The sequence below is a fragment of the Bufo bufo genome, chromosome 5, assembly GCF_905171765.1.
Source record: "Bufo bufo chromosome 5, aBufBuf1.1, whole genome shotgun sequence".
In the NCBI taxonomy this organism is placed as follows: domain Eukaryota; kingdom Metazoa; phylum Chordata; class Amphibia; order Anura; family Bufonidae; genus Bufo; species Bufo bufo.
This window is the reverse complement of record NC_053393.1, coordinates 428790819-428815248: the sequence shown is the minus strand read 5'-3', so window position 1 is coordinate 428815248 and position 24430 is coordinate 428790819. Positions and strand designations below refer to the sequence as shown.

The following is a 24430-nucleotide window of genomic DNA, read 5'->3' as shown; positions in this document are numbered from 1 at the left end:
TCGCCAAATTTTAAATACATATAATTATTTTAAAAAAGACTTGGAAGAGAATACAGCACCACATACCTCTTACATCCAGGGTCAACTCCTGTCATATAGATCTTCTCTTTCCTCTTCTCCTCCGTTTGACCTAGACCACCATGGCAAATTCTTTCAGCCGCATCTCGTCTCTACAGAGTTTGTTAAACAGATACATTAGATTTCTAAATTTCTCCATCAACCTCCCCATCCTGGTGTCCCGACAATTTTATCTTGCTGCCACTCCCAATACTGTACCTGTTTTGCTCCCCAATGCCCCAGGAATTATACTGCTGAAAAAATAGTGACCCCAGTAGACATAATTGGGGTCATTTATCAAACTGGTGTAAAGTAGAACTGGATTTCCAAAAGAGCTGTCAAAAATGAAAGGTGGAATCTGATTGATTGCTATGAGCAACGAAGCCAGTTCTACTTTACACCAGTTTGATAAATTACCCCAAATGTCCCTATACTGTCTACACCGGTTATAATGTCCCCTAGAGTGCCACCAGAAATAATAATAACACCCTATTTTGTTCTCCAGGTAATAATCCCTGTATAGTTGTCACCGTCAGCTCTCTGAGAAGCTCTGGCAGACGTTCTTCTGTACCTCTTGCATGATGTTCTTTGTTTTGGTTTCACTTTGTCATCTCTTTTCCTTCTCCCAGCTGTCATCTATTTACACTGATTGCCTCCCTTTATATTCCCTCCTATACTGCCTCACTTTGCGGTTTATACTACTTCCTGGATTGTCTTTACTGCTAGAGGCTACAACTGCTGATTCCTCAGGAAACTTTTTCCTTTGTTTGTGTTTCCATGCTGGCTTGATTCTAGGTGACCCTGACTCCCTCCGTATTAAGTGCAGGGAGCCGGTGGTTGTGTCCCCTCACTATTATAGGGTTTTCAGGTGTCACACAGTCTAGGTACGAGGGCATGCAATCCTCTATCATAAAGATCTTTGCATGGGCATAGCAATCAGGGAGAGCTCTAAGGGTTTTATAGGGCTCACCCATATGTTCCTTAGTTTGGGATCAAGTCAGTCGGATGTTTATTTATAACTTCCAGTTTTCTGCAACACCATCCGTGACAATAGTGTCCCCAAAAATAATATAATTGCCCCTACAGTGCCTCTCAATAGCAACGTCCCCACATAGTAATCCCCCCATAGTAATTTTCCCCCTCAAAGTAATTTCTCCCACACTGCCCCATATAGTAGTTTGCCCCCACATAGTAATTTCCCCCACATAGTAATTTCCCCCACACTGCCCCATATAGTAATTTCCCCCACACTGCCTCCATATAGTAATTTTCCCCATACTGCCTCCATATAGTAATTTTCCCCATACTGCCTCCATATAGTAATTTCCCCCACACTGCCCCACACAGTAATTCCCCCCACCCTGCCCCCATATAGTAAACTCCCCCACTCTACCCCACACAGTGATTTCCCCCACACTGCCCCCACATAGTAATTTGCTCCCACATAGTAGTCCCTCCCATAATAATTTGGCCCCACACAGCCCCCACATAGTAGTCCCTCCCATAATAATTTGGCCCCACACAGCCCCCACATAGTAATACCGCCATAGTTTTCCCCCACATAGTAATTTGCCCCCCATTACAAAAGCCCCAATATAGTAATTTCCCCTGATGTACTCAATGTCTCTTCACTAATATGACTTTATATGTGTCCCCACCCCCTATGTCCCCAAAAGTAGCCACATACAATAAAAAATTAAAAAAATTAAAAAAATTAAAAGCTAAATACTCACCTATGTCCAGGGCCAGGCGCTTGCTCGCAGAGGCAGGATGAGGCAGACATGCACACGTCCCGACACAGGAGGTGTGCGATGAAATCATCACGCCCATCTGTGCCGGGATTTCACTACCGCATAGGCCTCAGTCCTACCAGGCCTGAAGCCTATGGCGGTGATCAGCGGCGGGGCAGGGAACTATGCGCTCCTGTGCCCCGCCGCAGTATATGGGCGTTCGGGTCGGCATTGGGCCCCCCAGTGGTGCTGGGCCCAGGGCTGCCGACCCGAACGCCCCTATTGTAATCCGCCATTGTCTGCTAGTCATTTTTCATTTTCACAAATGTGTGCTTTGAAATCCTTTAACAAGTGTTTCTGCCTTCTGTGAGACACCTGTTTGCTGAAAAGTACCCTATTCACCACTTAAAATGTTCGTATGGGGGTGCTCTTTCCAAAATAGTGTCACTTCTTGGGGTTTTTAATTTCTGGGGACCTCAGGAATTTTTTTAATGCGACATGGCACCTAAAATCCATGTCTGGCAATTTAGGTCAGCAAAATCCTTATTTTGCTGTTTGACTCTAGAGCCCAGCTGTGCGTCTATACATCATTTTTTGAACACATATGGGGTGTTGCCGTATTTGGGGGAAAATGGGGAACAAAATGTGGGGTGCATTTTGTCCTGTTACCATTTGGGAAAATGAAAAATGTCGGTGTAAAGCAACTTTTTCGAGAAAAAAATAAAATATTTCATTTTCACTGCCAAGTGTTTCCTAATTCTAGGGAACACCTTTGAGGTCAAAGTGCTCACTACACACCTTGAAAGATTCCTTGAGGGGTGTAGTTTCCAAAATGGGGTCACTTTTTGGGGGTTTCCACTGTAGGGCCACCTCAGGGTGTCTTCATATGCAACATAGCTTCCAATTACCATTCCAGCTAAATCCGCTCTCCAAAAGCCATATGGTGCTCCTTCCACTCTGAAGCCTGCTGTGCGCCCATACATAATTTTTGAGCAGATATTGGGTGTTGTTGTATTCGGGGTGGGGGGGGGGAATGGGGAACAAAATGGGGGGTGCATTTTGTCCTGTTACCATTTGGGAAAGTGAAGAATATGGGTGTAAAGCAACTTTTTCTAGAAAAGAATGCAGTTTTTCATTTTCACTGCCAAGTGTTTCCTAATTCTAGGGAACACCTTTGAGGTCAAAGTGCTCACTACACACCTTGAAAGATTCCTTGAGGGGTGTAGTTTCCAAAATGGGGTCACTTTTTAGGGGTTTCCACTGTAGGGCCACCTCAGGGTGTCTTCATATGCGACATAGCTTCCAATTACCATTCCAGCTAAATCCGCTCTCCAAAAGCCATATGGTGCTCCTTCCACTCTGAAGCCTGCTGTGCGCCCATACATAATTTTTTGAGCAGATATTGGGTGTTGTTGTATTCGGGGTGGGGGGGGAATGGGGAACAAAATGGGGGGTGCATTTTGTCCTGTTACCATTTGGGAAAGTGAAGAATGTGGGTGTAAAGCAACTTTTTCTAGAAAAGAATGCAGTTTTTCATTTGTACTGCCAAATGTTTCCTAATTCTAGGGAACACCTTTGAGGTCAAAGTGCTCACTACACACCTTCAGAGATTCCTTGAGGGGTGTAGTTTCCAAAATGGGGTCACTTTTTGGGGGTTTCTGAAAGGATTTGGACCTTTCTGGACCTCTACGACAACCTTGGTTTGAGACACTGACGTCAGGAGAGCTGTTTCTCAGTTGGCAATAACAGACACACACAGGTATCACAGAGAAATACTCTAACTTTATTATGCTATTGCTTGGCCTTATATAGGCAGTAGAAAAGTTTGCATAACAACAGCGTTAAACCATTGGTGCTCACACATATACTACCAGAACATCCTTTTATGGTATGTGTACATGCAGTAAGCAGAAAGAATAGGTTTTAATCAGTCACATATAAGGATCATGCAGTTGTGCCGAATGACCCTGAATAAGGCAAGAACTTTGTACTAGTTCTAGGAGATTCACAGAATCTGTCCTGAGACAGATAAGCGAACCTAACTCACAGCGGGGGAACTGGAAACAGTGCGTGGGTGAGATGTTATAACAATTCTTTACATATTTAGAAGAAAAAAAATGGAGTCACATTTCTGTTCAATCCCCTCTTAGAACCAAATTTCTTAGATAATATGGTTCTTACCCTTGCCCTTTTCCCTGTATACCGCCAGATATTTTCTATATCCTTCATGTGAGTTGTCTTCAGGATTGGGCAGCAGAGTCTCATAAAATGACATATTTGATACTCCTTTCATTATCAGTTTCCGTACACATGGTATGATACATGTTGCAACTATTGCTATTACTATAATAATTATCAGGATAATACAAACCGGATTCCAAAAAAGTTGGGACACTATACAAATCGTGAATAAAAACTGAATGCAATGATGTAGAGGTGCCAACTTCTAATATTTTATTCAGAATAGAACATAAATCACGGAACAAAAGTTTAAACTGAGAAAATGTACCATTTTAAGGGAAAAATATTTTGAATCAGAATTTCATGGTGTCAACAAATCCCCAAAAAGTTGGGACAAGGCCATTTTCACCACTGTGTGGCATCTCCCCTTCTTCTTACAACACTCAACAGACGTCTGGGGACCGAGGAGACCAGTTTCTCAAGTTTAGAAATAGGAATTGTAAAGGGGGAATATTAATCACCAATATTTATGCAAATATTGATACTTAATATTCATAAATAGGAGGAGCCGTCTATTGATAACTCCGCCTATTTATACCTTTATATAATAATAACAATACCTTCACTATGCCTTACACTGATCGCTGCACTAGCTGCATGCGCCTTACTAACTAACTATCGCCAATAACTACACGTTACCGACGGATACAAATACAACAGTATTTATTAACAATACACTACGCAATACATTTACAATACAGCACTAGATATACAGTACTCAACTACACTACACAGTCCCAATTCCACCCACAAACTAACTATACGATACACACATTCAATATTAACAGCCCACCCACCTAGTACTATAAACTATCCCTATGGGGTAGACGAAGGTTGACGGTGGTCTTACTAGAGTGTAAGCCAACCATAAAGCATAAATATACCGCGGGAGGTGATTAGGGTAAATCAGGGAAGGGATTACTAGGGGTGTTGGATTATCAGGGGTAATAAGGGGTAGGGTACCAGGGGTATATAGGTTAGGGTTACCAGGGGTATATAGGGTAGGGTACCAGGGGTATATAGGGTAGGGTTACCAGGGGTATATAGGGTAGGGTTAGGGTTACCAGGGGTATATAGGGTAAGGTTACCAGGGGTATATACCAGGGGTATATAGGGTAGGGTTTATAGTGAGTGAGAGTAGTGGGGTATATAGTAGGGGGGTATATAGTGGGGTATATAGGGAGTGAGAGTAGTGGGGTATATAGTGGGGTATATAGGGAGTGAGAGTAATGGGGTATACAGTGAGGGTGAGCGTAGTGGGGTATATAGGGAGTGAGAGTAATGGGGTATATAGTAATAGGGGGGTATCAGAGGGGTACTTAGGTATAATGCTCGTTGTCCAGGGGTTGCTCGTTCGTCCAGGGATGATCCTCTCCGGCTGGGGCTCTGTACAGAAGTGCCTCAGCGTAGCGCCGCCTGACTATTTAAGTTTGGCGGCGCTCGCTCCCGAGGCAGCACGTCCGGACGTGCACGTGCGCGCCGCCGGCCAGAACACGTGGGCCGGCGCGGTGATATGACGTCACCGCGCCGGCCCGCGCATCCCGGAGCGCGCTTCCAGGCGGAGGGTTCCTTTGATCCTCCGCCTGTAGCGCATCTGCATACCATGCGGTGCGATAATTATCGCGCCGGAGGTGTGCAGATAACAGAGGGAGGGACGTTTGTTCCTCTCTCTGTTATGTTAACTATCCCCAACGGTTGGGGATAGTTAAATACCAAAAGGCATCGGATCTCTATTGATCCCATGCCTTTTGAGGTCACCAGAGGCTGGACATAATTGTCCAGCCATCTGGAGACCTTCTCATCCCCTGCAGGGATGCATGAGGGGGGGGGGCGGCACGTCTGGTTCCTATACTATATGTGTATGGATGCTTGGGGCACATCCATACACATATATATACATATATACAGTTATATTATAAGTATATGCACAATCATGGATGTTTGGGGCACATCCACAAATATGCATACACCCACACGTGACAATAAGCCCATCCATACATATATATATATATATATACATAGAGATGTATGCCTGTCAAGGAGGCCTACATACATTTCCATGTATATCCCCTGGTCCCACCTGGACGGGCCCACAGTCAAGGGCCAATATACATGTATATATGTCAGGGCATATATACATATATATTTAAATATAACACTTCCTTCAACAATCCCCCTGTTGTCGGGAATACGACAATAAACATTTTGGGGGAAGGGTTGGGAGGTATTTACCCCCTCTCAATCGCACTCTAGGTGACAATTCAGGAAGGACTGAAGTAGTATGACCCTTAGGTACCTAGACATCACCTGTCATGACTAACATCTCCGACCTGCCCTTCACCAACGCCTCCGTCCACCGAATACACCGTCTTTTCCTTGGATAACTTCCTCGGCATCTTACATTATGTTCCTCAGGTGTCAGCCACTCCCTATGTAGTCTATTTCTGACTCCGGAATGGCTTCACCCTTGCCGTCTCTCTCTTGGCCAGTGTTGTTCTTCTGGCGTCCGTTACCCCCAATGTTAGTGCCGGTAATTCATGTAGCACCTCCTTATGGGGTATGGACGGCCGTACCTTTTAACACCAGTATGATTTTCATCTTAATTGAAGACTGAGTTGTTAGAGAGGTTCTCCCATGGACAGATACATAGGTTTTTACAAGGCAGGTCAGATTTTCTGGGGGGGGGAGGTGATGTCATAGTACCTAAATTCTACCTGCGGGAAAGAACCCCGCACTACCATCATTCAATCCAACCCCTACAAAAAGTCACCATTGTCGATATTGAAGCGGCAAATACTTTAGTAGATGAGGGGCCTGACCCTAGGGAATCTACTCTACCCCACTCACACGAACATGTCATATCCCTCCCAATACAGCCCAATTCAATTCAGTGAGTACCCATAGAGACTCATGCCTTGGCCTACTCTCTATACCTCCCAAGACACTGGTAGTTAACAGACCTTTGTGTCCTTGGGGAAACGACTATAGGATGCAAGTGTGCGTCCAGCCATATTGTAGTATGGCTGTCGCACATCTACACCTAGAGTGTCCATGGGTACATGAGGACACATATATACAAATAATCAATGTAAATCTATACACAATATGATGAGGTCACAGGGTGGCCTATGATTATACCCCTATCCTTCTTACGAAAATCTACTACAATACGTGATATACATGTACATAATGCTATGAGGTCACAGGATGGCTTTGGATGTTCACCCTGAACCCTCATAGGAAAAACCTACTACAACACAATATTTATATACACCCACCCCCACACACAATACTATGAGGTCACAGGATGGCTTTTGGATTTTTCATCCCGACCCTCATAGGAAACAGTATGTCCATGCGATCTCTGGCTCCAGGACTTTGTTGGAGCTAAGTCCTGAGCCTCCTACGATTAACTTCGTGAAGTTCTGTCTGGTTCTGGTTTAGTTGGTCCGCAAGTCTCTTGACCCTCCTGTAGATTAGACACAGTCCCGTGTACATGATGATTACCAGAACCAGAAGAACTATCACCGGATGAATCAATAGGTTGAAGAAGGATGTTGCCTTTGGACTGTAGCCGAACAGACTTTCCCACCAGGAGATCTTGGAGTCTTTGTCCAACGCAGTTGTGATTGCCGTTATTTTATTCTTGTCGTGCATCAGTTGGATGGTGGCCTGTTTCTCTGTTTCTCGAAGATTCTTAATTATTTCGTCTTCTTGGCTGAAGTCTAGCAGGAGATGTTTGAGTTCTATCCCAAAGCCAAGAGGGATCTTCTGGAGTCTCACGGGTACGTCAGGGCGGATGTCGAGTCTCTTCTCCGGGGTGATTGGTGTCCTTCCTTGTAACTCTGCGACATCTAAACCTAGGACGGGACTAAGGGTGCAATACGCTCCAGGGAGGAGCTCTCCTCTCTCAGTGCAGTTAGTTCCATAGATTGTATAAGACATGTTTTGCCTTTGGTACCAGCACCAATACCCCTGTCCCAAGTATTTAAGGGAGGAGGGTATTGGGCTGGCCTTCATCTCACAGGACCCCTCGGTGCTCCAACATTGGTGTCTTAACACCCGATCCTGACTACCTTGACAGAGGATAGCATCCTCTTTCTTCCAACATCCCTCTGTGTCTAACAGATAAGGATGGCCTCTTTCATAGGTTAGAACGCCCGGGGGGAGCTGTGGATGAAGCACCGTCTGGTTATTTATGACAATCCCTAAGTTAATTGCACTGTAACCCTGTCTAAGATGACCAGATACAGGAGCCAATGATGAAGCAGTGCAAGTGAGATTCCTACAGCCGTGCCACTGGACTACCCACCAGTTGGTGTGATTGGCTGCAAAAGGAGATATAAGAGGACTTACCCGTTGGCGGAGGTTAAATGGGAAGTGGCCGCCGTACAATGATGATACAATATGTTTAAGGTTGCCTGAGAGTTCACTCTGGACCTGCGTACACGCCAGAGCGAGCTGAGCTCTATCCTGTTCTTCCAAGAGACCCACAACTAACCTTCTAAACTTCTCTCGTAAAGCAGAAGATAGGGAGGTAGTGGCATCTATGTGCGAATGCTGCAAACCCTCTAAGACGTGGTTTACATCAAGCTGGGTCTCGAATCCTTCTCCGGCGTGTCGCGCAACATCCCCAAGTTTACCTCTCAGGACTTCCATATCCATAGTGTTCAGGGCGCCCACTCCCAATGCACCTCCGCCTAGTCCCATGGCTATCAGATCTCTTCTTCCCCGGTGATTTCTATGTATGAGATCGTCTTTTCTTACCTCTTGCCCTGCCTCTATCCAACCTCTTATCATGTCAATTTGGTTCCTCACAAACTCCCCACATCTGTGATCCCACTGGTCGACTCGGAAGTCATCTACAGAAATTCTCCAAGTAAATAGGACGAATTTTGTCCCCGTGATGATCTTCCATGGGGAGGACAGTTGAGGAGCTATAGGATCTGCCAATTGATGGATAGGGGCGTTGCAAGAGTCTAAATGCATTTTTACAGGTTGTAGACCTGTCGCTTCATAGGGGATCCTTACCACCGTTACACAAACTTGCCCTCTACCTCTGAACGGATACCATTGGTCATTTTCTCCAACCTGTAGCACTAGTTTTCCTACGGGTTTGGATTTAGACAGATAGGCCCATTGTGTAAATGTCCAGCACCCTTCATCTACTGCCTCGCAAAAAGGCCATCTAAACGAACCATCTATATTGATGTCAAAGTTAATATCCCTGCCACTGGGGTCTTTCCAATCGGAAGACACATACCTACCCCGGTATTCCTCATTCATAGGGGTACCGTCCATCCATACATCCACTGTAGGGGTATCCACCCCATTGCACACTAAATCCCAACTCCAGGGATTAGTGTCCAAGGTTACCATCTGGGTATCTTGTTCCCAGTGGGCATAGGTGACGAAATAATATCCAGTCACCTCCTGAACACAATTGTCTCTCATGATGGTGATCATAAAGGACCGTATGGATGGAGATCCCTTTAACTGAGCATACCTGGGATCCTTGGCATCTGTCCGTACTTTTAAAACGGTGGCTCGGTAAAAGCCTTCCAGTTTTACCGGACCACTCTGGTCATTCCATAAGGCCTGGCCAGAGTTACTGCAGTTTAACTTTAGCATCACTATACTGGTTCGTATGTAATCTGTGGACACATGTCCTTGAACATAACTGGATTCCCTAGTGATAATCATCTGGGAATCTCTTAACATACAATAAGCTTTTAGGGTGCCCTTTACCGGAATGGGTCTGTCAAAATATGTCCTTACCCTCAGCCCATCTTGGCTATCCCTCCTTATGAAGGTAGCTTTAAGGATATACCAGCCACTATACTCTGCACCCGTGACATCCTCGGGACTCAGAACCCCCTCCTTGGTACACAACACTGTGGTAGTGTTGGCTTCCACTTGTTTGTAAGGATGTAAGTGAGGGTCCTTAGACACCCATCTTAAGGATCTCATAGGAGTAGGGTCAGAGTCCCGAAAATGTCTGAATTCTTTGAGGCAGAGTGCATGTAAATCATGTTGTATGGCAGACACATTCTCCACAGGGGTATAATGTTGAATTACACCTTGGGCAAAACTCTCCCTCTGGAAACCATACAGATACCACTGTCCTGGTGTAAATGAAAAGTTCTCGTATGGTGTCAGGATTTTGCCCTCCAAACATTCCACCATTAAAAGGCCGGGTTTATTCATAGATATGTCAGCCATATCTATATTAACTCCCAGGCCCTCCCCCAAAGAGGTTGAACCTGCCATCATCATGCTTACCACCAGTACCACAAGTTCGGGATATGCCATGTTCAGAGGATTTCTATATCTTTTCAGGCTAGTCGTAACCTTGGTGAGTCTCCCTCCCGTGATCTGTTAATTCAATGTGAATGTAATTAGCTTCATGGATCCACCTTCGACCCCACCAAAACACCCCCCCCTCCCCCCGGTCACCCAACTCTGTGAGGGTTCATGTTATTGAGTTGGGGAGGCTCGGGTGGCTTTGGCCTGGTCGATATGGATCCATAAAACTCCCTGTCGCCTACGTGACTTTTTCTTGGTCGTCATCGGCCTTTGCACCTTTAGCATGGTGTCACCCATTACTTCAAGGACCTGATAGGGTCCTTCCCAGTTTGCATCCCAGGGGCCGGCCCGACGGAAGATTTTCACCATCACTAGCTCTCCTACAGAGGGCATTGGCGTTTCCCCCTGTAGATACGGTCTGTGTAGCCGTATCGCTGCATGAGGCAATAACTCCTTCAGGTTTAGTTGTACCTGTTGGAGAAACAGGTCTCTGGCGATGGCGTTCTTCACTGGTTCTGACACTAGGGGTTCATTGGGTAGGCATAGGGGCATTTTGCGTCCGGTCATTAGTTCAAATGGGGTGATACCGGTACTAGTAGCCTCGGTAGCTCGGATTCCCATTAGCACGGCTGGCAGAGAGGTTACCCATGAGGAACCTTTCTCCAGTAGTGCTTTAGAAAGTCGTGTTTTTATGGTCCGGTTCATCCGCTCCACGATGCCCGCAGACTGAGGGTGGTAAGGCACGTGAAACCTTTGCTTTATATCTAAAAGACCACAAAGTGCTTTCATTACCTTACCCGTGAAATGGGTCCCTCTGTCCGACTCTATCAATCTGGGGATACCCCATCGTGACAGAACCTGTTCCCAGAGAACACGGGCAGTGGTTGTAGCCGAATCATTAACCGTGGGGATGGCTTCTACCCACTTAGAGAAGACATCCACTACCACCAGTGCGTAACGATAGTTACGACTTCCTGTTGGTAAAGGTCCTATAAAATCTATTTGTAGTGCGGACCATGGACCATCTGCAGGAGGAACTCGCTGCAACACCGGCTTCAGGGCTGACGCCCTTGGGTTAACCTGAGCACAAACCAGGCACTGTTGTGTTACTTCCTCTACTGTGTTGGACATTCCCGGCCAGTATAATTTGTCTCTCAGGAGAGACAAGAGTTTATCCCGGCCCAGGTGTCCAAACAGTTGGTGGTTCAATCTGGTTAGCTCTGCTTGCAGATGCTGTGGAACCACGGGAAGAGGAAGTTGCTGTGTACCGGTATCGTAACACAGGATCCCCTGCTGTATTGACCAGGGATGCTGTGGAGATGTGAGGTGTGTCATTAGAAGAGGATCTTTTGCTTGTTCCTCCTCAAATGACACCGGGCCTTTACTCAGGTTGGTACGAACTGCAATCTGGTAGGCTGGTAACGGCTCAGTGTCTGTTTCCTGAAGGATCCCAGACACTGCCGCTAGTTTGGCCAATTCATCCGCCTTGTTGTTACCCAACGTCAAAGGCTCATCCCCTTTCTGATGCGCAGGGATTTTTATGATGGCTGCTTCCGCCGTGTGTGCCATGCCCCATTCCCAAAGTTCTTTCAGGACCGACAAATGAGCCAGAGGTTTGTTTTGGCTATCCACAAATCCTCGTCTTTTCCATGTGTCCAGGTGCAGGGTGAGAGAACGAACTACATATGAACTGTCGCTATATATAGTTCGTTTCCCTGGGGGTTGAAGAAGCAAGGCTTCCTTGACCGCCTCCAGTTCCGCCCGCTGTGCCGACATGTGACCTGGTAACTTGACCAGATTCTGGGTACCTGTGGTCTCATCCAGCACAGCAAAACCTGTGACATAGGTCCCATCCATGAAAAATCGAGAGCCATCCACAAAGATGACTCTGTCTTCTGGATGTTTATCGGTCCTGAAAATTTGTGGCGCGTTGATATGCGCTGGTTGGCCACAGTCATGTTCGGTGCCAGTTAGGTTCAATAACTGGGACAGAACATACTTGGCTTTGTGGTTCACCTGCAGACTCCGGCCACTGAGATCCATAATCCACCTCCCGAATCTCTGTTGGGAGACTCCAGGGAGTGTATCACGGAGCAAGAGGGCCAATGGAGAGTGTGGAGTCTGTAAAGTGAGGGGCCTGAAGCCTACAATATGCTCAGTGGTTTTGACGGCATAGTGTATGGCTGCCAGTTGTTTGGCACACTCATCGAACCCTCGTTCAACAGGCGAAAGTAACCTGGAGAAGTATCCCAGCGGTCTAGTGTCATACCCTATCTGCTGTAGGAGGACCGCTGAGATAGACTCCGTCCCTGCATGCGCCTGTATGGCTATTTCCCCTTCAGGATGGGGAGTGGCCAATACAGGGGCAGAGGAGAGGTCCCTTTTCAAAGTAGAAAAGGCCCCTTCCTGTGCATCAGACCAACCTTTGATTGAGGGGTCTTCTCCTCTGAGGAGTTCATAGAGGGGTTTTGCTTTGGCAGCAAAATCCTCTATGAACTCCCTCATAAAATTAGCAACTCCCAGGAATTTTCTCAAATCTTGTAGAGTGCCCGGTCTAGGTAACTTTACCATGGCTTCCACTCTGGCTGCCACGATTCCTTTGGCTCCAAAAGAAATTTGGACTCCAAGGAAAGTTACCTCTGTTCTGGCCAAATTTGCCTTGTGGGGACTCAGCTTGAGTCCTGACTTGGCCAGGAGTCCCAATAGTTCTTTTAACAGAACCAAGTGTTCTTCTATGGTTTCTGTGTGTAAGAGCAGGTCATCCACGTATTGCAGAAGGCATTCCGGCCGTGAGAATACACTCAGAACGGCCGCCAATGCCTGGTGGAAATACGTGGGACTACTGTGGAACCCCTGGGGGAGTACACCGAACATGTACTGTTTGTCCCCTACTGTAAAGGCAAATTTGTACCTACAGTTTTCAGTGAGTTCAATTGAGAAGAACCCATTGGCAACATCTATGGTTGAGAATATGCGACTTTTGCCGCTTATTCTGGCCATGATGTCAGGAGTCTGTGCCACCACTGGAGCGGACATTGGGGTGTATTTGTTGAGGACCCGGAGGTCTATGGTGAGCCTCCATGCATTGGTGTCCTTTTTCTTTACTGGCCAGAGGGCATTGTTGCATTTAGAATTGCCCTCTATGACCACCCCCCTAGTTTTTAATTCTTGGACGGTGTCCAAAATTGAATGGGTGGCTTCTGGCGGAAAGCGGTATTGGCGTTGAGGTGGAGGGTCGGGACCCTGTATGTCCACCTGAACACCAATCAGTCTGCCACAATCGTTTTTTCCCTGGGCCCACAGATCGGGGTACTCATACACAATAGCCTCAAGGTCTGGATTATGTGAGATATCAGGCCATTTGTGTTCAAGTACTTCAGTAGAGTCATCTATTGTTGGCAATGGTGGTCCCAGAAACTGGCGTTGGATGACAAACACCTTGGATTGTCTGGGACCCTTCCATACAATACTATTTGCCAGATCTAAGATCCACCCATTTTGTGTCATTACGTCGGTTCCAATAATGTTGTCAGAACCGGGGTAATACCACATGGGGATCCTAAGGGTCGTGTGACTGGTAATCTGGACAATTACTTCTTCTATTCTGTGGGCCCTCACCCCCCCTTGTTGGTGATCAAATCCGATCACCACACACTGAGGGCTGTTGGGATGTAAATCATGTTTGACATTGGTAATGGAAATTTCCGCACCAGTGTCAAGCATGATTTCGGCGTCCTGATTTTTGATTTTGGCCTTTATGTGGGGTCTCCCTGAAGAATCCAGTATGATGGGACATACTGGCGCCAGATCTTTAGGGATCCCTGATCTTCAATCAATTTCTACCAGACTCCCAGTAGGTACCTGTGAGGTACATACTGCCACTTGTGGGTTCTTGCTATGAACCCTTCGTGTGGATTCCAGGGATTCCACACTCATTACCGAACGCGCTGGGTCATTCACAACAGCCACACGTTTTGGTGTCTGGACCTGTGAATGTCCCAGATATTCCCCCACTGGTTTGGCATAATTAGGTTTCATCTTGAAACCGTTATTATTGCCTGTTCTCTCAGGATTTGTCCGGTTGTTACGTGACCATTGTGGACAATTCCTCTTTATGTGCCCGTATTGTAAACATAGGAAGCATCGAATGCCTCCCATCCTTTCCAATGGCGGGGCTGTGGGGCGAATAGCCGAGTTCCCTTTTGTGTGCTGTACCCGTTCATCTTGAGATGTATCGTGTACAGGCGCACGCTCCGTCACTTTGACGGATTTCTTATTGAGCAGTGTATCCTGTCTGCACTGCTCAATAATCATAGCAGCATCCGTGAGGGATGGCTCCCTAGCTGCACTCAACCGGATTGCAGTGTCAAGGTATGGAAATTTTTCCACAAACATACGTATCATACCCTGTGGAATTCCAATACCGTGATCTTTCGTAACCCTTCTGTACATTGCTTCAAACCGACTACACATAGACAGAGGTTCGTCATGTATAGTGGGTTTGAACTTGGACAGGATATCCGGAGTGACGTCCCAATGGCCCGTTGCCAGTCTCATGAGTATGGAGAGACGTTCCTCCTTGTCATAAAACTGTCCATTCATGGGTTGCGTCCTCCCCGTTACCTCATACCTTTGGTTTAGGTGTGTAGGTAACCATAACTTGAATAACTCCATGCGATATTCGTGAGCCACTGAATACTTGTTACAGTGACCCTCGAAGATATCACATGAAGTAAACGGATCTACACTGGGATCGTATTTTGGGATCTCCTTGCAGATCCGTAACAGGAAGTTTATCCTTTCCATACTGGAATGGTTAGGATAAAAATCTTCCTGTCTTTCCGGACGCGTTGGCGGATTGGAAGTGGTAAATGGCCAACCACTTTCCTCTCTCCAATCGTTGCCCTGTTCCTGGGATCGGTTGCTACTATTCTCCCTGGGTGTGTGGGTGAATTGTAGCGTCCGTTCCACCTGTCCCCTAGTGTCTACTGTATCGGATGTTTGATCCGTGGAAGATCTTGGCGCTGTCGCCGCTATCTCCCCCTGTGCCGTTTCCGAAACACAAACCTGTTTCGTGGGCACCATACTGTTAGCACCAGGCCGTGACAGATTCGAGATGACCTGCTGCAAATCCGCAATGGTTTGCGTTTTTGCAGCCAGGTCCTCTCGAAGTTGAACAATCATGTTATCCATAGATACCGTATTGTTCCTGAACTGGTTTATCTCAGTGTACAGTCTGAGCAGTTCCTTATCCATGTCAGAGTAGAAACTCTCCTTGTCCGAGAGTCTAGACTCTAACACGCAAATTTCCCTGCCCCTCTCGACCGTACACTGGGATTTCTCTTGTAGTTGTGTTTGTAATGTGTGTAACTGTTTAATGTTCTCAACACAACAATTGCAGTGGAAGTTTGCAGTGTTGGAAACTTCCTCTGCCTTTGCCGTGCTGTTAAGTGTTTCCAGATGTTCCGGCTTCCAAATGATATCCTCAAAGGTGTGAACCAATTTGGCTAACATTTGGAGCCGTTTTTTGGTTTTTTTAAACATGCTGCGATTAATGCAGAGTTTGTCATGAGCGTATGCCTGGTCCAATAAAGTGGACCATAGCAGCTCAGTGGATTTGTAGGTGGTGGGAATGATGGGGTTGTATGTGCTATGTTTGCTGAGGTGTTGCAGTGTGGCGAAGTTCATACTTACTTTTTGACGAGAGGCCATCTTCATTGGTGTCGTTTGTTGTGCTGTGTTGCTGCGTGGAGGAGGTCCTTCAATATTCGGAACGCCTTCTCCCGACCAGCCAGACGACTTATGTTCGACTTCAATGACGACGGTTCTCTCTTCAGTGGTGTAGGTGATGACTTCTCTCCAGTGGGCGTGTAAGGGAATCAGAAAATATTAATACAGAAAAATCAGAAAAGATTTTAGATTCTCTGCTGTAGAGATTGCTCTGTGTCTGGTTCTGATTGAACAAACCGCTTTACCTATACGAACTATCAGGCAATGGACGCTCAGAATCCACTGACCGCGTCCCTCCCGCCTGACTAGTTCACAGCGTAAGCGATTCTTTTCGCCAAAACCAAACACAGAAAACAAATTCTTAGCAGTGGGCCTGGCTCGCCAATGTAAAGGGGGAATATTAATCACCAATATTTATGCAAATATTGATACTTAATATTCATAAATAGGAGGAGCCGTCTATTGATAACTCCGCCTATTTATACCTTTATATAATAATAACAATACCTTCACTATGCCTTACACTGATCGCTGCACTAGCTGCATGCGCCTTACTAACTAACTATCGCCAATAACTACACGTTACCGACGGATACAAATACAACAGTATTTATTAACAATACACTACGCAATACATTTACAATACAGCACTAGATATACAGTACTCAACTACACTACACAGTCCCAATTCCACCCACAAACTAACTATACGATACACACATTCAATATTAACAGCCCACCCACCTAGTACTATAAACTATCCCTATGGGGTAGACGAAGGTTGACGGTGGTCTTACTAGAGTGTAAGCCAACCATAAAGCATAAATATACCGCGGGAGGTGATTAGGGTAAATCAGGGAAGGGATTACTAGGGGTGTTGAATTATCAGGGGTAATAAGGGGTAGGGTACCAGGGGTATATAGGTTAGGGTTACCAGGGGTATATAGGGTAGGGTACCAGGGGTATATAGGGTAGGGTTACCAGGGGTATATAGGGTAGGGTTAGGGTTACCAGGGGTATATAGGGTAAGGTTACCAGGGGTATATACCAGGGGTATATAGGGTAGGGTTTATAGTGAGTGAGAGTAGTGGGGTATATAGTAGGGGGGTATATAGTGGGGTATATAGGGAGTGAGAGTAGTGGGGTATATAGTGGGGTATATAGGGAGTGAGAGTAATGGGGTATACAGTGAGGGTGAGCGTAGTGGGGTATATAGGGAGTGAGAGTAATGGGGTATATAGTAATAGGGGGGTATCAGAGGGGTACTTAGGTATAATGCTCGTTGTCCAGGGGTTGCTCGTTCGTCCAGGGATGATCCTCTCCGGCTGGGGCTCTGTACAGAAGTGCCTCAGCGTAGCGCCGCCTGACTATTTAAGTTTGGCGGCGCTCGCTCCCGAGGCAGCACGTCCGGACGTGCACGTGCGCGCCGCCGGCCAGAACACGTGGGCCGGCGCGGTGATATGACGTCACCGCGCCGGCCCGCGCATCCCGGAGCGCGCTTCCAGGCGGAGGGTTCCTTTGATCCTCCGCCTGTAGCGCATCTGCATACCATGCGGTGCGATAATTATCGCGCCGGAGGTGTGCAGATAACAGAGGGAGGGACGTTTGTTCCTCTCTCTGTTATGTTAACTATCCCCAACGGTTGGGGATAGTTAAATACCAAAAGGCATCGGATCTCTATTGATCCCATGCCTTTTGAGGTCACCAGAGGCTGGACATAATTGTCCAGCCATCTGGAGACCTTCTCATCCCCTGCAGGGATGCATGAGGGGGGGGGCGGCACGTCTGGTTCCTATACTATATGTGTATGGATGCTTGGGGCACATCCATACACATATATATACATATATACAGTTATATTATAAGTATATGCACAATCATGGATGTTTGGGGCACATCCACAAATATGCATACACCCACACGTGACAATAAGCCCATCCATACATATAAATATATATATATATATATATATATACATAGAGATGTATGCCTGTCAAGGAGGCCTACATACATTTCCATGTATATCCCCTGGTCCCACCTGGACGGGCCCACAGTCAAGGGCCAATATACATGTATATATGTCAGGGCATATATACATATATATTTAAATATAACACTTCCTTCAACAGGAATGCTCTCCCATTCTTGTCTAATACAGGCCTCTAACTGTTCAATCGTCTTGGGCCTTCTTTGTTGCACCTTCCTCTTTATGATGCGCCAAATGTTCTCTATAGGTGAAAGATCTGGACTGCAGACTTCCCTGAAAGAGATGACGTCTGGATGGGAGCATATGTTGTTCTAGAACCTGAATATATTTTTCTGCATTGATGGTGCCTTTCCAGACATGCAAGCTGCCCATGCCACACGCACTCATGCAACCCCATACCATCAGAGATGCAGGCTTCTGAACTGAGCGTTGATAACAACTTGGGTTGTCCTTATCCTCTTTGGTCCGGATGACATGGCGTCCCAGATTTCCAAAAAGAACTTCGAATCGTGACTCGTCTGACCACAGAACAGTCTTCCATTTTCCCACACTCCATTTTAAATGATCCCTGGCCCAGTGAAAACGCCTGAGCTTGTGGATCTTGCTTAGAAATGGCTTCTTCTTTGCACTGTAGAGTTTCAGCTGGCAACGGCGGATGGCATGGTGGATTGTGTTCACTGACAATGGTTTCTGGAAGTATTCCTGAGCCCATTCTGTGATTTCCTTTACAGTAGCATTCCTGTTTGTGGTGCAGTGTCGTTTAAGGGCCCGGAGATCACGGGCATCCAGTATGGTTTTACGGCCTTGACCCTTACGCACAGAGATTGTTCCATATTCTCGGAATCTTCGGATGATGTTATGCACAGTTGATGATGATAGATGCAAAGTCTTTGCAATTTTTTGCTGGGTAACACCTTTCTGATATTGCTCCACTATCTTTCTGCGCAACATTGTGGGAATTGGTGATCCTCTACCCATCTTGGCTTCTGAGAGACACTGCCACTCTGAGAAGCTCTTTTTATACCCAATCATGTTGCCAATTGACCTAATTAGTGTTAATTGGTCTTCCAGCTCTTCGCTATGCTCAAATTTACTTTTTCCAGCCTCTTATTGCTACTTGTCCCAACTTTTTGGGGATTTGATGACACCGTGAAAATTGGAATCAACGTATTTTTCCTTTAAAATTATACATTTACTCGGATTAAACGTTTGATCTGTCATCTACGTTCTATTACAAATAAAATATTGACATTTGCCATCTCCACATCATTGCATTCAGTTTTTATTCACAATTTGTTTAGTGTCCCAACTTTTTTGGAATCTGGTTTGTAATTCCCAACTGTATAAGTGCCTGTTTCCAGTTAGTGAACCAGCCAAAATACTGATCCCAAGGGTTATCGATACCTGGGTTTCTTTTGAGCTCGATTGATAAATCCTCGAGTTTCTTTATTGCCAGTGTGACCTTACCATTAGGGCCGGTGTTGTTGGGTATGAACGTGCAGCAGGATGAGGGGTCCGTCAATACCTTACAGACACCACCTCTTTCTGCAAGTATTATATTGAGTACCATGCAGTTTTGAAATGTCATAATGGAATCTGCCTGTAACTGTTCTGCTACACCCTGTAACGTGTCCCTGGAGTAGTTTACAAACCTTTGCTAATTATAGTAAATATAGTTGATCCAGTCTACATTTTTGTTGATTGTTATGTGGGGAATTATGGATTCAAATCCTGCTGCCACCTGACCTCTGGCCTTGAATTCATCAGGGACCCCTCTTGGGACACCTATTGCGTCTATATACACATGAGGATCAAAACTACCCATGGGGAGTGATCTTTTGGTCCTTGTCACTCTTCCTACACTAGGGGTCTCTTGTTCACTAAATATGTGTATATTCATTATGGCTTTAGCAAGAGCACATTCACCTTTCCAGGAACCCTCTAGTCTAGATCTTATCTTTCCATCCCCACAGATCCAATATACAGATGTAACATCGCTTGCGTTCCCAAAACGCGATTTCTAGTCCTTCACTATAGCAATACTCAACAAGGCCAGTACATGGCAGTGTTGAGCTAAAGTACGAAATTGATCAGTAGTATTTGAATCTCGAATCCAAAGAGAGCACCAGTGTAAATCTAAGTGGGGCGGATCTGCAGTAGTGTTGAGTTAGAATATTAGTGTTCTAAGTTAGAATATTCACGAATATTCGAAAAAAAAGAATTTATGGTACTATAGCGACTATATTCGTATTGTATAATATTCGTCTTTTTCACACCATCGGATCTGAGTAAAATACTGAAAACTCATATCCGATGGTATATTCTAACCACCCGGCATTCCCATGGTGACGGCCAGGATGCTTGTTGAAGCGTAGTGTGTCGACGGCAAATAACTAAGAGGAATATTCTAAAATACGGATATATTCGATATCGTACAATGTATTCGTTTTTTTAGAATATTCGTCATCGTCTTTCATACTAGTCCAAATCCAATGTTAAGATTGAATTTGAATTTTTTCATTTGAAAATCGGGAGTACCTGATCACATGATTGTGTAAGTTTGCGAGAGTACAACGGTTTTTGTTTGAAGTCGTGTGTGCGATTATTAGCTATATCTATACAAATTATTTTTTTTCCCAATATGAACAGCACTGTTTGTCTGACAGTTAAAAGTAGATATACTATTTGAATATTTGCACTCAACAATACATTACATTATCCCTTATATCATCTACCGGCACAGGGTGTACTGATCCTGCGTAGGTCACACTACAATAAGGGCTCGTTCACACGACCGTATGTCTTTTTCAGTGTTTTGCGAGCCGTTTTTCGTGGATCCGTTTTTTTGTTTCAGTAGTGTTTCAGTTTCGTTTCCGTTTTTCCGTTCCGTTTTTCCGTATGACATATACAGTATACAGTAATTACATAGAAAAAATTGGGCTGGGCATAAGATTTTTCAAATGATGGTTCTTCAAAAACGGAACAGATATGAAAGACATACAGATGCGTTTCCGTATGTGTTCAGTTTTTTTTGCGGACCCATTGACTTGAATGGAGCCACGGAACGTGATTTGCGGGCAATAATAGGACATGTTCTATCTTTCAACGGAACGGAAAAACGGAAATACGGAAACGGAATGCTTACGGAAGACATTCCGTTTTTTTTTCGGAAACATTGAAATGAACGGTTCCGTATAGGGACCGTATACAGAACACAAAAACCAGCCCGTATACGGAACGCAAAAAAACGTTCGTGTGAACGAGCCCTAAACGCTATAAAAGCTGCTGTCTGTGTTGTGTTGTACTTTTACACTTGCGGCAGGACGGATCGGACAGGCTGTTCACCCTGTCAGATCCGTCCTTCCGCTATGTCACCGTGCCGCCAGACTGCCGCTCCGTCCCCAATGACTATAATGGGGGCGGGGCCGGAGCTACGGCGCAGCATGGCAGTGCACGGCAAGAGATCGCCGGACTAAAAGTACTGCATGTTTGACTTTTTAGTCCGGCGATCTCTCCCCGTGCACTGCCGTGCTGCGCCGTAGCTCCGGCCCCGGTATAGTCAATGAGGACTGAGCAGCAGTCAATACAGAAACTGACTAACTGCTATTTGGATTAAATATAGGCCTCACACACTGTCTAGAAATAAGTGTAAAAAAATATAACAAAGGGCGTACTGCAAACTTTCTTAACCTGGGGGGGGCATCAAACCTAGTGTGTAATGGGAAACCGGAAGAACAAAGGCTCTTTACAAAGACTGATTAACATTCGGTCTGGCCTCTATAATATACAGTATATTTTATCTTAGTGTTTTAATGGCTAGGTTTTCCACCTTTCTGATAAATTTTTTCATTAGTGCCCAGACTAATTCTATGGGGTTTAGGTCCGGCGATCTAAAAAAAATAATAATAATATTATGATGTGTATTATTAATAAAATAAATATAATTTATGATTAATTTGAATTAAAATCTGTGTAATTTGGTGATTTATCTTTACATGTACTGTACCAATAGTTGTTTTTAAAAGGCAAAAGGCTCACTGCCCAACCCTAGCAAAAGAAAGTACAACTACTGTATATGCAGTATGCCCTTTGTTTGTACAGTGGTTTCCTTGGAGAACAATGAATGGAGAATGTGGGGGATGGGTGAGCTCATTGTACAGAGCCTGGGTTAATCGAAATTCAATGCCATAGACACGGAGGCTCCTATTGCTTAACCCTTTCTTTACTGAAACCACAGCAGCAAAGAATTCAATAAAATAATCATCCAATGGGCATATAGCCCCTCCTCCTAGCCACAGTATAAAGGGAAGTCCTCTCAAGTCCTTCTTCCTCTTTCTTTGCTGCTGCCACTCAGTTAAGTACCTCACTCACTCACCTGCAGGTGCTGGTGGGGTTAATTTTATCATTGTGGTTTATCTGTGTGTTGCATTTAATTCAGTTTTTCCCCAGCGGGGTTTTGCCTTAGTTCTGCTGAGGTGTATATATATATATATATAGTGATTTATAGTTTTGTGGTTTGTGGGGATCTGTTTTTGCTTCTCCCCATTAGGTTCTCTTGCGGTTTTTGTCCTTCCCCTGCTTACCGCTTGCAAACGTTTCTTTTCCCGTTTCCTTGCTTATCAGCGTTCCTTCTTCTCTTCACCCCTTCACCGGCGGGCCCGAGATCTTGCGGTTATTCGCGGGATCTCGGGCGCCATCTTGCCTGTTGTTTTCTGCTTGTACCCGTAATCTCGCGGGATTTCGGGCGCCATCTTAGGAGAGCCGCACTGCTTCTTTCATTCGGTGGGCGGCCTCCCTACAGTTAACACTGCCGGCGTTTTCTCTCCACAGGTGACGCAGGGTGACTAACCCTGCTTAGTCTAGTATTTGAATAGGATATATTAGATTAGGCATAGCGCTTTTGTACCCTTCCCCTTAGGCTCTTATCAGCATATCTGTCCTCAGGGGCATTCTTGATTGCACTTACTAAGCCATTGCCTTATTAACAGTGGGACTTCTGTACGTTCATCATGTCCTAAAAGGCACTACCTTCGGCCCAGGGGACCCCTTGTCAAGGGGACAACCCCTCCCCTTTACCAAATCTGGGGATTGTGCCAGTATCAGCAGGGTTAGTTCCCATGTCTTCTGATACGCAGGCCCTGGCCCTGCAGAAGTCGATTTCAGATGCCATTATTTCTGCCATGGGATCCATGTCGTCAGTATTGACACACTCCATATCCCAGGTTCTGATTGCCAACCCATCCCCTAGTTTGGCCCCTAACCCAACTCCTATGCCAGCCCCAATTGCCTCCAGAAGTGATGTGAATGATGACTTAGTCCCATCCAATGACAGCGCGCTTAGGCCGCGCAAACGAGCCTGTCCACGCCAGGCAGAAAGAGCATGGCATTGGAAGTCGGCCCGGTCCCAACCAGAGTCCGATTCTGACTCTATGAGAGAGTCCGAGGAGGAGGCATTTATGGAATCTCCTCATGATTCCGAGGAGTTAGACATTGATATGTCTCCTACCCAGGGGCCATCTGTGTCTTTTACGCCTGTGTCCCTTCGACCGTCTGAGGTCGAACCGGTAGCTAACCGCGGTCAGTCTGCTTCCCGTATGGACCCGTCGGGCGACCCGTTATTCGACCCTGACTCCCTTCATCACCCTAGGTCCGCAGAATGGCTACCGGCCCCTCATGTGACAAGTTATTTGGAGTCCATGGTCCGTAAGCCCCTTAGTAAGGAGGCACGGAACAAACTCCGGGCTGAATGCTTATCGGTTATTTTAAGGTTATTTGATTATTTATGTCATTATTTATATATATGTCTGTTCCAGATTGATATTGAAGAAATAGACGCTTTATTGCGTTACATGTGCTATTACCTGTTTTATTTCTTTTTAAGGTTGATACCGTTCAGATTCGGATGGGAGGCGTTTTTCCTGCTTATGCGGATGATGTTGCTGTCAGTTTCCAGCTTTCGGTTTGGAGATGAGTTTGGCTCTACGTTGGAGTTGATCGGTTCCGGATGTTCCAGTTTCTGTTGGATGGAGGTGTTGTAATGACAAAGAAAGAGGAAGAAGGACTTGAGAGGACTTCCCTTTATACTGTGGCTAGAAGGAGGGGCTATATGCCCATTGGATGATTATGTTATTGAATTCTTTGCTGCTGTGGTTTCAGTAAAGAAAGGGTTAAGCAATACTCACCTCCGTGTCTTTCATAAAATCATGACTTTACGTCATAACTTAGGAAAATCATTCAATTCTGTAGGTTGACACAGAGGAGTCTAAAATGTATTTACCCGATTAAAATATATATAAAAAAATATTTTTAACTATAATTAGAAAGTCCTGATTGTAAAATCCACACCAATTGTACTGATGTAACTTTGCATATATGAGTC

The 24430-nt window shown here is 45.5% G+C and overlaps 1 long non-coding RNA gene across 1 annotated transcript; it reads left to right on the top strand.

Moving 5' to 3' along the window:
- Positions 1-1946: 1946 nt before the first annotated feature.
- Positions 1947-24015, top strand: LOC121002836. Its single transcript, XR_005779335.1, has 4 exons — positions 1947-2084; positions 13568-13583; positions 20125-20129; positions 24005-24015. It is a non-coding gene; the product is annotated as an uncharacterized LOC121002836 (long non-coding RNA).
- Positions 24016-24430: the final 415 nt, after the last annotated feature.